Source organism: Jaculus jaculus, chromosome 2 (assembly GCF_020740685.1).
Source record: "Jaculus jaculus isolate mJacJac1 chromosome 2, mJacJac1.mat.Y.cur, whole genome shotgun sequence".
NCBI classification, from domain to species: Eukaryota; Metazoa; Chordata; class Mammalia; order Rodentia; family Dipodidae; genus Jaculus; species Jaculus jaculus.
This window is the reverse complement of record NC_059103.1, coordinates 53,537,778-53,550,863: the sequence shown is the minus strand read 5'-3', so window position 1 is coordinate 53,550,863 and position 13,086 is coordinate 53,537,778.

The following is a 13,086-nucleotide window of genomic DNA, read 5'->3' as shown; positions in this document are numbered from 1 at the left end:
GTCATTCTGACTTGTGGTTTGAGGTGTGTCAATGCATAATGTGCTCCCCTGAAAGTCTGCCTCCAGCAAGGCATCTGGGTGACCACCGCCCACCCCCATGTAAACCAATGGACTTACTCCTGAGGCTCACAATGGGGCTCCTAAGTCAAGTTATTATAAAAATGTCCACACACTATGGATGGCTATATTATTCAAAATAACTAAAAGTTGGAACGCACCCACATATCTATTGATGGATATATGTATTTGTATGGTGCCATATTCAGTTTTTTAAAAGGAGGAAATTTTGACACATGCAATAACATGGATGAACCTTGAGGATCTTATGACAAGTGAAACCAGCCAGACACAGAAGAAGCAATACTGTGTGATGCTGTATGTAAGTGTAAATACTGAGGTACACTAGAAATAAAGCGGGCTGGAGACTGCCTGGCACTGGATGGGAGAGGCAGATGGTGGCTTACTATTTTTAACAGATAGAGTTCTCATTTTGTTAAGAATTCCAGAGATAGGTCGTGTAAGTATATCTAATACTGCTAAACTCAAAAATTTTATTGCATGTATTTTATTGCAATTTTTTAAATGGGAGGGAATAGGGCCAAAATTAATTAAAACCTCTCCTTAAATGGGTTATATGGGGCTGGAGAGATGGCTTAGCTGTTAAGCGATTGCCCGTGAAGCCTAAGGATCCTGGTTTGAGGCTTGGTTCCCCATGACCCACGTTAGCCAAATGCACAAGGAGGCACACACACGTCTGGAGTTCGTTTGCAGTGGCTGGAAGCCCTAGCGCGCCCAGTCTCTCTCCCTCTCTCTCTCTCTCTCTCTCTCTCTCTCTCTGTTTCTCTGTCGCTCTCAAATAAATAAATAAATAATGAACAAAAAAAGTCTAAAAAAATGGGTCATATGCCAAAATTTGATATGTGAGATTATTGATTCTGTTAATTTTACTTTCCTATCTGAAATTATCATTGAAATTATCATTGATTATTTCATTGTTACATTGTGATTCTACATAAGATTTTATTTTCTGAAAATTCCTGTTTAAGGGGATAGAGAAATGGCTCAGCTATTAAAAGCACCTCCCATGCAAACATGAGGGCTGAAGCAGTGTGGGACTGCCCGAGTTCAACTCCTCAGCAGCCATGTGAAGAGCTGAGAATGGCTATGCACAGCTGAAACCCCAGTCTTGTGGGGAGCAGACTGGAGGATTGCTGGAGCTTGTGAAAATTGCAGCCTGGAATCATTAAGAGACTCTGTCTCAAGGAAACACTCAGGTGAGCAAAACAAAACAAAACAAAAAGACTGACACTCAAAGTTCTCTGGCCTGCACATTCATGTGCATGAGGCACACACATCTGTACACACACGTGTATACAACCATACATACTATGCACATGGAAAAAATAGTCTGTTTAATTTAATTCACACATAGCATTTTTCTGATTATGTACTTTATTAGTTTTGCTGCAGGCTAACCAACTACAGTCTTTAAACCTCTGTGGTATGTGTGGGGTATGAGTGTACATGTATGTGCTGGCACATGTATGTATGTGTGTGTATGTGGAGGCCAGAAATAAACATTGGGTATCTTTGTTCTCCATCTTTTTAAAAATATTTATTTATTTAGCTATTTGAGAGAGAGAGAATGGACATACCAGGGCCTCTAGCCACTGTAAACGAACTCCAGACACATGGGTTACCTGTGCATCTTGCTTTGCACGGGTACTGGAGAACTGAACTCAGATCATTAGGTTTGGCACCTAAGACATTTCTTCAGCCCATCCACCTTGTGTTTTTGTGGCAGAGTCACTTGCTGAACGGAGCTTGTGACTGGTGGGCCAACAAGCCCCAGGGTTCCTCCCGCCTCCACCTCCTCAGTTCAGGAATTTCAGGCACCCCACCTCCACATCTGGTTTTTACATGGTTGCTTGGGATACAAACAGGACCTCCATCTTTGAGAGGGAAGCACTTTACCCAATGAGCCATCTTCACAGCGGGTCTATATACTTATTTTCCAAACTTCCAAACTAGCAGCCAGTCTTTAATTACAGACTATCTCTGCCTTAGAATGGTTTGACTTACAAGTTTTTGTTTTGTTTTGTTTTGTTTTGTTTTGTTTGTTTTGTTTTGTTTTGTTTTGTTTGAGAATGACCTAGAATGCGCTATATAGTCTCAGGCTGGCCTCCTATGTAGGCCTCCCAAGTGCTGGGATTAAAGGTGTGGACCACCATGCCTGGCTAGACTTAGAAGTTTTTGATGCAACAACAACAAAAACAACAAAATATTCTTTGAACTTTGATCTAGTGATTCACAGTGTGATACCCTCTCAAGATACACAATTGTAGGCTAATTTAAGTGTTTGAGCATATTGTTGATAAACTGAGATACAGCTATGGCAGGGCTGATTAAACTTCCTCCACTTGAGACCCCTTTTCACCAAAGACATTTTTGTGTGACATATAAGTATATAGAATAATATACAGATCAGACATTTGCTAACAATAAATCATAAAGAAATTTATTTTAACAAAATCTTTGGCATATAATTTTACCACTTAATAAGATGAAAGCAAATTTGTAAACTAGTTAGACAGCTGTGCTTTGTTTTCACATAAAGGATTAAAACCTGGGGCCAGGGGCTGGATCAGTGGATAAAGCGCTTCTGTGCCGACATGAAGACCGAAGTTCAGATGCCCAGCACCCACTTAAATGCCGGCTGGGCATGGACATGTGCAACAGGCGGGCAGTGCCGGAAACACCTGGATTCAATGTCCATTTGATTTTTGAATTAACCTTTTAGTTATGGCGCACGCAGAAAACCTTTTTTTTAACTGTTGCCCAGTTGTTGGTGACACGTTAGGTTACATCCACCCGGCCCTCAGTCTTTGCTGCTTTAGGTACTGCTTGATTCTACTGCACAGGAGGCCAGATGCGTGCAGCAGAGCAGGGCAAGTGAGGCAGGCCAGCGGAGAGCAGCACACCACAGCAGGGGTGACGCCTCCCCCCACTCAAGACCAGGTCAGGGCTGGAGAGATGGCTCAGCGGTTGAGTGCTTGCCTATGAAGCCTAAGGACCCCAGTTCAAGGCTCGATTCCCCAGGACCCACGTTAGCCAGAATGCACAAGGGGGCGCATGGGTCTGGGGTTCATTTGCAGTGGCTGGAGGCCCTGGGGCGTCCATTCACCTCTCCTCTCCTCTTCTCTCTCTCTCTCTGCCTCTCTCTCTCTCTCTCTCTCTCTCTCTCTCTCTCTCTCTCGGTCGCACTTAAATAAATAAGAATAAGCAACAAAATAGTTAAAAAAAAAAACAAACAAACAGGTCAGCCAGCAGGGTATGGACAGTGACTGGCGTGGCCAGAGCCTGCCAAACCAATCCCAAAGACAGCAGAAACTCAGCAATGTCTGGCGAATGCTGGGCTAGCTTAGAACGCCTCCTAGAAGAGATGGCTTAGCAGTTAAGGCGCCTGGCTGCGGAAGCCTAAGAACAGGGGTTTGATTCCCCAGTACCACGTCAGCCAGATGCACAATGTGGCGCATGCGTCTGGAGTTTCTTTGCAGTGGCTAGAGGGCCTGGTGCGCCCACCCCCCCCCTCAAATATATATATATATATATAATGCTTCCTAGAAGGCACCAAAGAGAGTGACCCACCAGAAAATCCAACCACAAGGGAAGGGGGCTCTCCCCATAGCAGAAACCAGGAAGAGGAAAAGGGGAGGCCAGAACTCTTCATCCATCTATGTCCCTCGGCCTTTAAAGACCCAGTGAGTCGGGCGTGGTGGCGCACGCCTTTAATCACAGCACTCGGGAGGCAGAGGTAGGAGGATGGCTGTGAGTTCAAGGCCACCCTGAGACTACATAGTGAATTCCAGGTCAGCCTGGGGTACAGCAAGACCCTACCGCGAAAAATTAAAGAAAGAAAGAAAGGAAGGAAGTTAGGAAGGAAGGAAGTTAGGAAAGAAGAAAGGAAGGAAGGAGGAAAGAAAGAAAAAAAAAAAGGAAGGCAAGACAAGAACACCCCGTGAGCAGGAAGGTGGAGATTTTATCGTTAGAGCCAAACATGAAAGAGCTTCCTACAACTTCTCAGATATGTGCCCTTAGGAGAGAGGGCGCACCCTGAGTCTGGGGTGTCCAGGGGCAAGGCAGCGCCGCCCAGAGGCTGCGGGCGGTGAACACCGGCCCGCGAGGCTGGCCAAGGGAGGCGGGTGTTGGGAGCGAGGCCCCGGGGCTGCACTGCGGACCTCCGGGCGCTGCCGAGCCGCCGCCGCCGCCGCCGCCGCCGCCCCACCCTGCGGCCAACCCTGGATGGAGCTCGATCGCTGTGGAAACTGTTTCGAGCAAGCCCAGCTCGTGCAAACGTTCTCCCGGCGCTTCCAAAAGCCGCCGCGAGGGAGGGGGACCGTCGCCGAAAACCCCGGCTGGGGACACACCACTCCCCAAGCCGAGGAACGAGCCTGCCCCCTCCGAACCAGGTTTATTTTCTCTCTGAGGGAACGAGGAGTCGGGTTAATTAAGTTAAGCTCTGGCTGTACAGATGGAGAACGTGAAAGCCAACTCCGGAGCTTGCGCCGGTGGAGGGCGCGTTATCTGCCACCAGCCGCAAACCTGAGCGCGCGCGGGAGGCCGGGGGTGGCCGGCGGTCCCCGCCCTCCGCGGGACCGCACACGGGGCTCGAACCTGCGAGACTCTGCGGTCCAGCCGCGCAGGCTAGGAATGGGGAGTTCCCGAGCAGCATTGCGTGGGAAGGGGATCCCCAGCTCGCGACAGATGAGTGGGTGGAGATGGGCGAAGGTGAAGGGTGACCTTTTCGGGGTTTAGGCTGACCATCGGTGGGAGAAGGTGGAGACCCCCCACACACACACCCCGGTTACGACCAGCATCCTTTCCTCCTCCATCTCCAGCCCAGCCCCATTAGCGGTCCTCGAGGGGACCTCGAGCCCTGAGCATCCCGAGCAGGAGGGCGAGGCGGGGCCCGCGGCGGTGTCCGCGGCCTGGCCCTGGATCGCCCGCGGGAGGGTAGCCTGGCCCCTGGCCCCAGCGCGTCGGGCTGAGGTCTCAGGAGCTGCAGGGCTTACGCCCCATCGGCGGACCCGAGCCCCGACCAAGACAGAGCTGAAGAGAGGGCATGGAAGGAAGGACGCAGGCAGGATGGAGCTCCTGGCCGGATCCCGGCACAGTGTCAGCGAGGGCCCGGGACACTCCGCCAGGCTCGCCGGGGAGGAAATCGGACTTAGCACCTCAACTAACTCCTCCTAACCCAGGGCCAGCTGCCGGGGAAGCGGCCCCCCACGTGCTGAAGAACTCCTCCCAGCCGATCCCCGCCAGGCCTGTTTGTTGGGCCTTAAATTCCAAGCCCATTGCTCAACCAACACACCCCCTAAAGCGGCTGCTTCCACCTTCCTGCCCCCCTCCAAGCAGGCTCCCTCAGCCAAGCCTCCATTCCCAACCTGTTATCACGTCCTGGAGAGTGCCTTCAAAATATTTCCTGACTCCCACTGCCAAGGGCCTGAGTTTCCGTCCCTCCACCTCCCATCTGGATGCCTGCAGACTTCTCCCTGGGTTCCCAGTCTGTAGCTTCCTCCCTCCCTAATCCATTTTCCACACCGCTTCCCCAGAGCCTGTGAAAACGCACAGGAACCCCGGCTGTCTTCTGCAAAGCTCTCCTCCTCTGCTAGGGACGGTAAAGGGGCTGAGCTGAGGAATAAAGGCAGGGGCTCACATTTATTGTGCAGTTACTGGATGTCGTTCCCTTAACATTTCCAATGGAATTTCTCCTTTAATCTGCCCAACAGTTCTCCTGGACGGAAATTATTACTCTCTGCTGAGGGTGAAGAGGCACAGACCTGGGCGCTGCCGAGGCCACTCCACATCTGTTTCTGCACCGCAGCGTGATCCCGCAGAGAGCCACGGTCATCTTGACAGGGATGGCAGCATTTCTGGCACTTAGCTATGTCCTGGGGGCAGATGGCAACAGTGTCTGGTCAAGGCAGTACCAAATGGATCAGGCAGGTGGATGTCAGGTTCGGTTTGCTCTGGAAGGCCTCGCAGCACCGCCCCCTCCCGGCCCTCCACACACACCTGTGCTTTCACCTGCTTTGGAGGATGAGTGATTTCAGTTCCTGGACATGGACAGGTTGACACAGTCCCCACATTTGCCTTCTCAACCGTGGAGTGTCCCTTCCATCACATGCTCCTCTATTGGTCTAGACAGGGGACATGCTGGAGACACCCCAAGACAGTTTTATGACACTCTCCATGTTGTCCCTCACCCCCCCCCCGCCCCCACACACACAGGTTCTGGTCCCGCAGTACCCTTCTATCCCTGCCCCGCCAACTTCCGCCACTTCCTTTACATGCAAATGAGTCCCTGTCTGTACTGAGGCTACTTCCTCGTCCTTAGAGAGGGGGAGGTGGTTTTCCATCTTTAGTTTGTCATTGGGAAACCTGGGCTTAGCAGCAGTCCCCTTCCTAGGGCCAACAAATACCATCCGTTTCCTTGTTCCCCATTTCCTACCTAGGAATTAGGAGAGGTCCCACACCCTGGGTCCCCTCTGCACCATGGCCTAAATAAGATAGACAGAGGTTTCAGAGCAGTAAGCAGTAGATCTTCCCTGTAGCTAGTTGAATTTCTGTTGTCTGCTTCTGTGTGCTTATCTCTTGTATATAAAGCCTGTGCTTTTTCTTCCAGAAACACATGTGTACTGTTAGCACACAGATGCCACTGCTTTAAGAGACCAGGCGCTGCGGCCCCTCTCAGACAAGCAGGCTGTGGAGCTAAAGCATTCAGTTACTGCCCCCACCCCCAGTGAGCATGAAGAAAAGCAGAACCAAGCCCACCACTGCAGGAGGGAATGCCAAGCAGACCTGGGAAGCCAGACCAGACCCCTGTTGCCCAGCACCCCAAGGCCACCCGAGTTCTGTCTTTGTGTCCTATTTATTACCTCCCTGACTCTCTTTACCCCTATCCAGCACCTCCACAGGCAGGAAGGGAGAGAGCCGATGGGGAATTACAAGCCAGCCTTGGAGTCCAAGGACAAAAAAAGGAAAAGAATTCAGTGGCCTTCAGAGTGCGATGGGAGCCTTGGGTTCCTCCCCAGTACAGCAATATATGCCAGCACACCAATAAAATTGGTGTGTCCCCGGATCCTTGCATTATGAATTTACAGAAGTAAAATCCACAGACCAGAGGGTAAGGTTGAGAGAGACTTGCTTAGATTAAGAGAAGGAAGTACAGAGTGCTCCTGCCATGTGGAAGGCAGGAGGGGGTAGAGAGCCCATGTGGGACGAGGGGGCCCCTCCTCCCACATTGTACCAGCCTGGTTGAATGGGAAGAACAGGACTTACCAGAGCAGGGACCGGGAGGTTCAGGCGTCAGGACAGATGAACAGATGCCCACCTTGGAAGCATCTATTTATAATTTCATTGTGCTGGGCTTTACCCTCAGGCTCGGATGAGTCTGACAGAGAGCTGACTAGGCTTGGGGACTGGCTGGGGAAGAGGTGATCACGCCTGAGTAGAGGGTGAGAGAGAGCTGATGCGACGAGACTGGATCAGATGCTGAGTTCCAGTTCTGCCGCAGCAGGCAGATGGTGTGATACCACCTCTGGTTCCCTCTTTGGGCCTTCCCTAGCTGACTACCTGGAAATAAAGCTACCTGACTAATTTCCCTTCAAGAGTACAAGTTGAGAGAAGGAATGAACAAAGTGAGCACTCCAGTGATTGACTGAGTAACTCATATTCAACTCCCCAGTTGGACAGAGGGGACATGTGCAAGGTGTGGGGTCGCCTCACTAGCTGAGTCCACAGGGGAATGAAGAACAAGCAGTCCCAGGAAAGATGGCCCCAGTCTCTACCCAGTTCCCCTCACAAGTCAGTAAGGGTCAGACCAAGCAGCTCGGTGGGTACCCCCTCTGTGGAGCCCCTCCCAGTGGTCTCACTATTGCCTTAAAACTCCTTTCACTTTACTCACGTCTAATCCACATACCTTTACCCCGCCTCACGAGACACTAGCTGGAGAATCACTGAATGTGCAGCTTCGGTGACAGTTGACTTTCTGGAGCCTTGGCACCATGAGTGAGTTAAGCATTCAAGAGCCAAAAACAGGCTCTGTCACCAGCACATAGGCCAGATCATGTGGCATAGGACATTCCTCTTCCCCATTCTCATACCAACCTTCCTCTAAAAAACTACTCATCTCAAAAGAGTACCAAACCTGCATTCAAAACCTTTTAAAATCTTGCACCTGCCAGCGGCTTTCTTATTTTTCGGCATCTTATTTAATTTCTTTTCTTGTATAGATCCATCCCTCAGGGAGCCAAACTGACCTACAACTCTTGAACCTCCCGTTTCCCACCTCCCCAAGGTTGGAATTACAGTGCACCACCACACCTGGCTAATCAGAAAGAATATGGAACCTGGGGTGTCTTTGAGAGCATAGGAGCCTTACCTTGGCTCTTAGGTGGGCAATAATTCAGGAGCTAGGACCCCAGAAGATTAACAGTCACATCAAGCTCTCAGAGTCAGGAGTCTCAGGGCACTTGTCTCATGAATTCCACAAATGAATCTCACAGACCACAGGGTATTAGGAAAAGAGCTTGGAGCTAAAGAAATAGCTTAGGAGAGGGAGTCCAATCCGTAGAAATGAATACATAGCTCTTGCCCAAGAAGAAGGAAAGAAGTGGTTCCCAGGAAATGTGAAAATCCATCCTGAGACTCAGGGTGGGGTCTTTTATGAGCTGGTCAGTCTGGTCCTGATGTCAGATGTTTGGGGTCAGATTTTCTAGGGAAGGGCAATCTTCCCAGAAAACTCAATCTTCCAGGAAGGGCCTACTCAGAGGTGGTGATTATCTCTCTTAGGGAAGGGAGAAGAAATAAGAAAAGGCCAAACCCTTCTGATATTTCTGACCCCTAACAGAGTGGAATGACCTATATTCTCCCGCTGTAGGCTCAAAGATATTCCTCACTTCTACTTTTGGGGTAACCCTGAATTGCCCAAGAAACAATCTACACATTTAAATGGGTACTTCCTTTCTTTCAACTATATTCTTGATGTTTTCCTATATCAACAGCTGATATGTGTACTAAAAAATTCACACCATTTCAGGATGGAGCACTAGGGACTTTTAAAAGTGTAATTTATTTTTATTTATTTATTTGGCAGAGTGAAAGAGGGAGGGAGGCAGCGAGGGAGAGAGAGAGAATGGGGGCACCAGAGCCTCTAGCTGCTGCAAACAAACTCCAGACACATGCACCACCTTATGCATCTGGCTTACATGGGTCCTGGGGAATTGAACCTGGGTCCTTTGACTTTGCAGGCAAGCACCTTAACCACTAAGCCTTCTTTTCAGCCCAGGATTTTTTAGATGCAAGATTTAAAGCCATTGTAATGCCCAGCATGGTGGTACCCCACCCTGCCCCACCCCCATGATTCCAGGACTTAGGAGACTGAGGCAGGAGTATGAGAGTTTTAAGGCCAGCCTGAGCTACCTAGCAAAGTTCAACCAACCAACCAAGTAATCAAACAAAAAGCCACCATCGTAGCAGCTGCTGGGGCTGGAGTCTGTGACTGCCATGTCCATCAGGTGAGTGAGAAGACTTCATGGTGAGTGATGGCTTGAACTGGCATGCATCTGATGGAGATTGTCTGAAATCCAGATACACAACAGAGGCAGGATAGAAAGTTGGAAAATTATGGGAACATGAAAAAGGAAAGGAAGACCTCACCCCAGAGACTGGTTGAAGGCTCCCTCCAAATGAGAAGCAAGAATTCCAACACACTTACCTACATTTCCTGAAGGCATCTCTCCTTTCCCAGCTATAAACCTTCAGTTTTCTAAGACTCCACAAGAAACTCCCTTTACAAGAAAAGGCATGTCCCAAACCCTTCCTGTAACCCTGGTGGCTCCTGGTTTTACCTTAGCAGATATAATCCATCCCATCCAAGACACCTCTGGAGCAACACATCAAAATGACACAGAGAGATTTCTTAGTAACCTTTTAAGGTGTAACTTGAGAGCCACCAAAATGGCACATATCTTTAATGCTAAGTCCTTCAACTCTTCCTTGAGAGCCCCATACCAAGGCTTGAATATGTCTTAGCTTGCTTGAGCATCTTTTTTCCTTGACACTGATGTTCAAAGTCTGCTTTTTAATTAGCTGCAACTCTCCTTTGAGAATCCCATACCCAAATGCTCAGGTATGCCTTTTTCCTCTCCTGAGCACTATTGTTTTTCTATTTTTTTTTAACTTTTTTTGTTATTTTCGTTTATTTATTTGAGAGAGACAGAGATGGACAGAACGAGGCAGATAGAGAGAGGGGGCGAGAGAATGGGCGTGCCAGGGCGTCCAGCCACTGCAAACGAACTCCAGACGCATGCGCCCCCTTGTGCATCTGGCTAACATGGGTCCTGGGGAGTCAAGCCTCAAACCAGGGTCCAGGCTTCACAGGCAAGTGCTTAACCACTAAGCCATCTCTCCAGCCCTGTTTTTTCTATATTTTAAAGGTATGTTTTTGTTAAAATTTTTAAATATATATCTTATTTTTATTTACTTATTAGAGAGAGAGGGAGAGAGTGAGCATATGGGTGTACCAGGGCTTCTAGCTATTGCAAATGAACTCCAGATGCATGCCCCACCATATGTATCTGGCTTACATGGGTTCTGGGAGGTCACTTCTTAAGTTTTGTAGGCAAGTACCTTAACAACTAAGCCATCTCTTCAGCCCACTTTTTCTGTTAAATTAATTAATTTATTTGAGGGGGGAGAGAGAGAGAGAGAGAGATAATGGGTGCACCAGGGCCTCCAGCCACTACAAATGAACTCCAGACACCTGCACCACCTTGTGCATCTGGCTAATGTAGGTCCTAGGGAATTGAAACTGGGTCCTTTGGCTTTGTAGGCAAGCACCTTGACCACTAAGCCATCCCTCCAGCCCCCCATTATTTTTTCCAGTTTTAATAAAGCCTACAATCTCTATCTGAAAGTTCTTTTCTGTATCAAAAAATCAAGGGTCAAGGGTCAATTTAGGGTCAAGGTCCCTAAAAAATTCAAAGAACTCAGGCTGGGGAGATGACTCAGTTGATACAGCATGTGCCGCACAAGTGTGAGGGCATTAGCTCAGACCCCCAAAAGTCATGCAAAGCCAGATGCACTAGCACATAAGCTTATATCCCTTGTGTGGCAAAATGGGAGGGGAAGAGGGGGATCCTTTGGAAGCTTGTTGGCCAGCTAGACTGGTGAACCCAGCAATGAACAATAAGAGACCCTGTCTCAAACAAGATAACAAGGCAGAAGCAAGGACAACACCTGAGGTTATCCTCTGACCCCCACACATGTGAATACATACATGTGCACACACATATACACCAAAAAAGAAACCCACAAGGATTACAGGAACTTAGTCTGCTGAGGGTGACTGACATGTAACCTCATCTCCTTGGCTGATGTTGGGTACCTCACACTCATTGTAGATATCTTCATTTTTAAATCTATGCTCATCCTTCTCCCACATGTAACTCCTAACTCAGTTAATATTACCATCTATCATTGGCCTGGATACCCAAATCCGAGCACCATCTTTTTTATTTAGATGTGAACATTCTTTCACTAATGTATTTCCTTCAGAAGCAAATCCACTGGAATTTACCTATTAAGTATTTCTTTGATCTTGCTTCTTCCTTTACAATGTTCTACCTGTGCTTACTCCAAATCTTCCATTTGTGGGCTGGAAAATGGCTCGGTAGGTAAAGTGCTGGCCTCACAAGCACAAGGACTTGAGAACCCACATAAAAGCTGGGTGTACAACTGAGGCAAAAGGTAAGACCCTATTGCTGACAACACTATCTGCTACTGACACAGAACATGGAGAGACCTGGCTGTCTAGTGCTGGAAAGCGCCACAGGAGCTACTGGGGGAAGTGACCCACAAAGGTCTGAGCAACCAGAGGTCTAAGCTGCTCAGGAGCAAACACCCTGACATGATGGACAGGGCAGTGCAATAGTGGCACACAGCCTCGATGGGTAACCAAGGTTGATTGGCTAAGAGATCTGGTCAGTGTAAAGGAACCCACATCTGGAATTGAGAACCAGATCAGAATCCTATAGAGACAAAGTTTATGCTCTCCAGTGTCAAACTCTTACTAGTCTTTGGCTAAAAGAGGAGCTGCATACATCAAATTCTCCCTAAATTATTAATGCTTATCCCATTTAAATGTGCTGACTTCACTTCCTTTTTTACAGGAAGGTAGCGAGACCCAAAGAGATAAACTACCTCTTGCACTTCGGCCAAGCCATAGCTGAAACTACAGAGGAATTGGGCAGATGAGCAAGGGTGCTCCTTCTATGCTGAACCTGACAGTCAGCACCAGGGTGAAGGAGACAGACCCTGAGGATACTCAACACCTACCACAGCGGAGATCCAAAGGCTCCTAAGAGCTAATCACTTAAAATTCACCTACCACTGCTCCAAGAATTTTGCAGAAGAGGAGGGCAGAAAGATTGTATGAGCCACAGGTTGAGACATCATGCCCAGAGGCACTCCCTTCCCCCAATAAGAAACTGCTGCTCCCACAACACGTAACCCACAACTCCCATAAGCTGCTCTTGGTTGGGTGATTTCTAACAGCAATGTGAACTGGACTGCAACAGTAGGAAAAGTGAAGTCATAGGTCCCCAGCCTGTGAAGATCACTAACATCATGGGGTCACTTCATAAGTCACTGACATTCCCTTCTCTGCTGGGAACTTGTACCCAAAACCTGAGACAGGAGATCAGCACCCCATATACCTTGATGAATCAAGGAAAGTACAGGATTCATAGGTTTCAAAATCACCCCTATATCTCCCCTGCCAACCTCCAGGAAAATACAGAGCTCTGCATTTGGGGCAGCAGGAGTCAGGCTGCTCGGCTTGCCACACTGGAAGCTGCTCTGAGCTCATGGCCCAGGGCTCTTTTCTCCTTCCTTCATCTATGTCAGGGACAGCTCCTCCCAAAAATATTTCCTGTGAACTCTGGCAAAAGCCTGGCTACATCAAGGCAATTGGCTTGTTGATCTTTGTCGGGATTCTGTGAGTTTGTCGGGATTCTGTGAGTT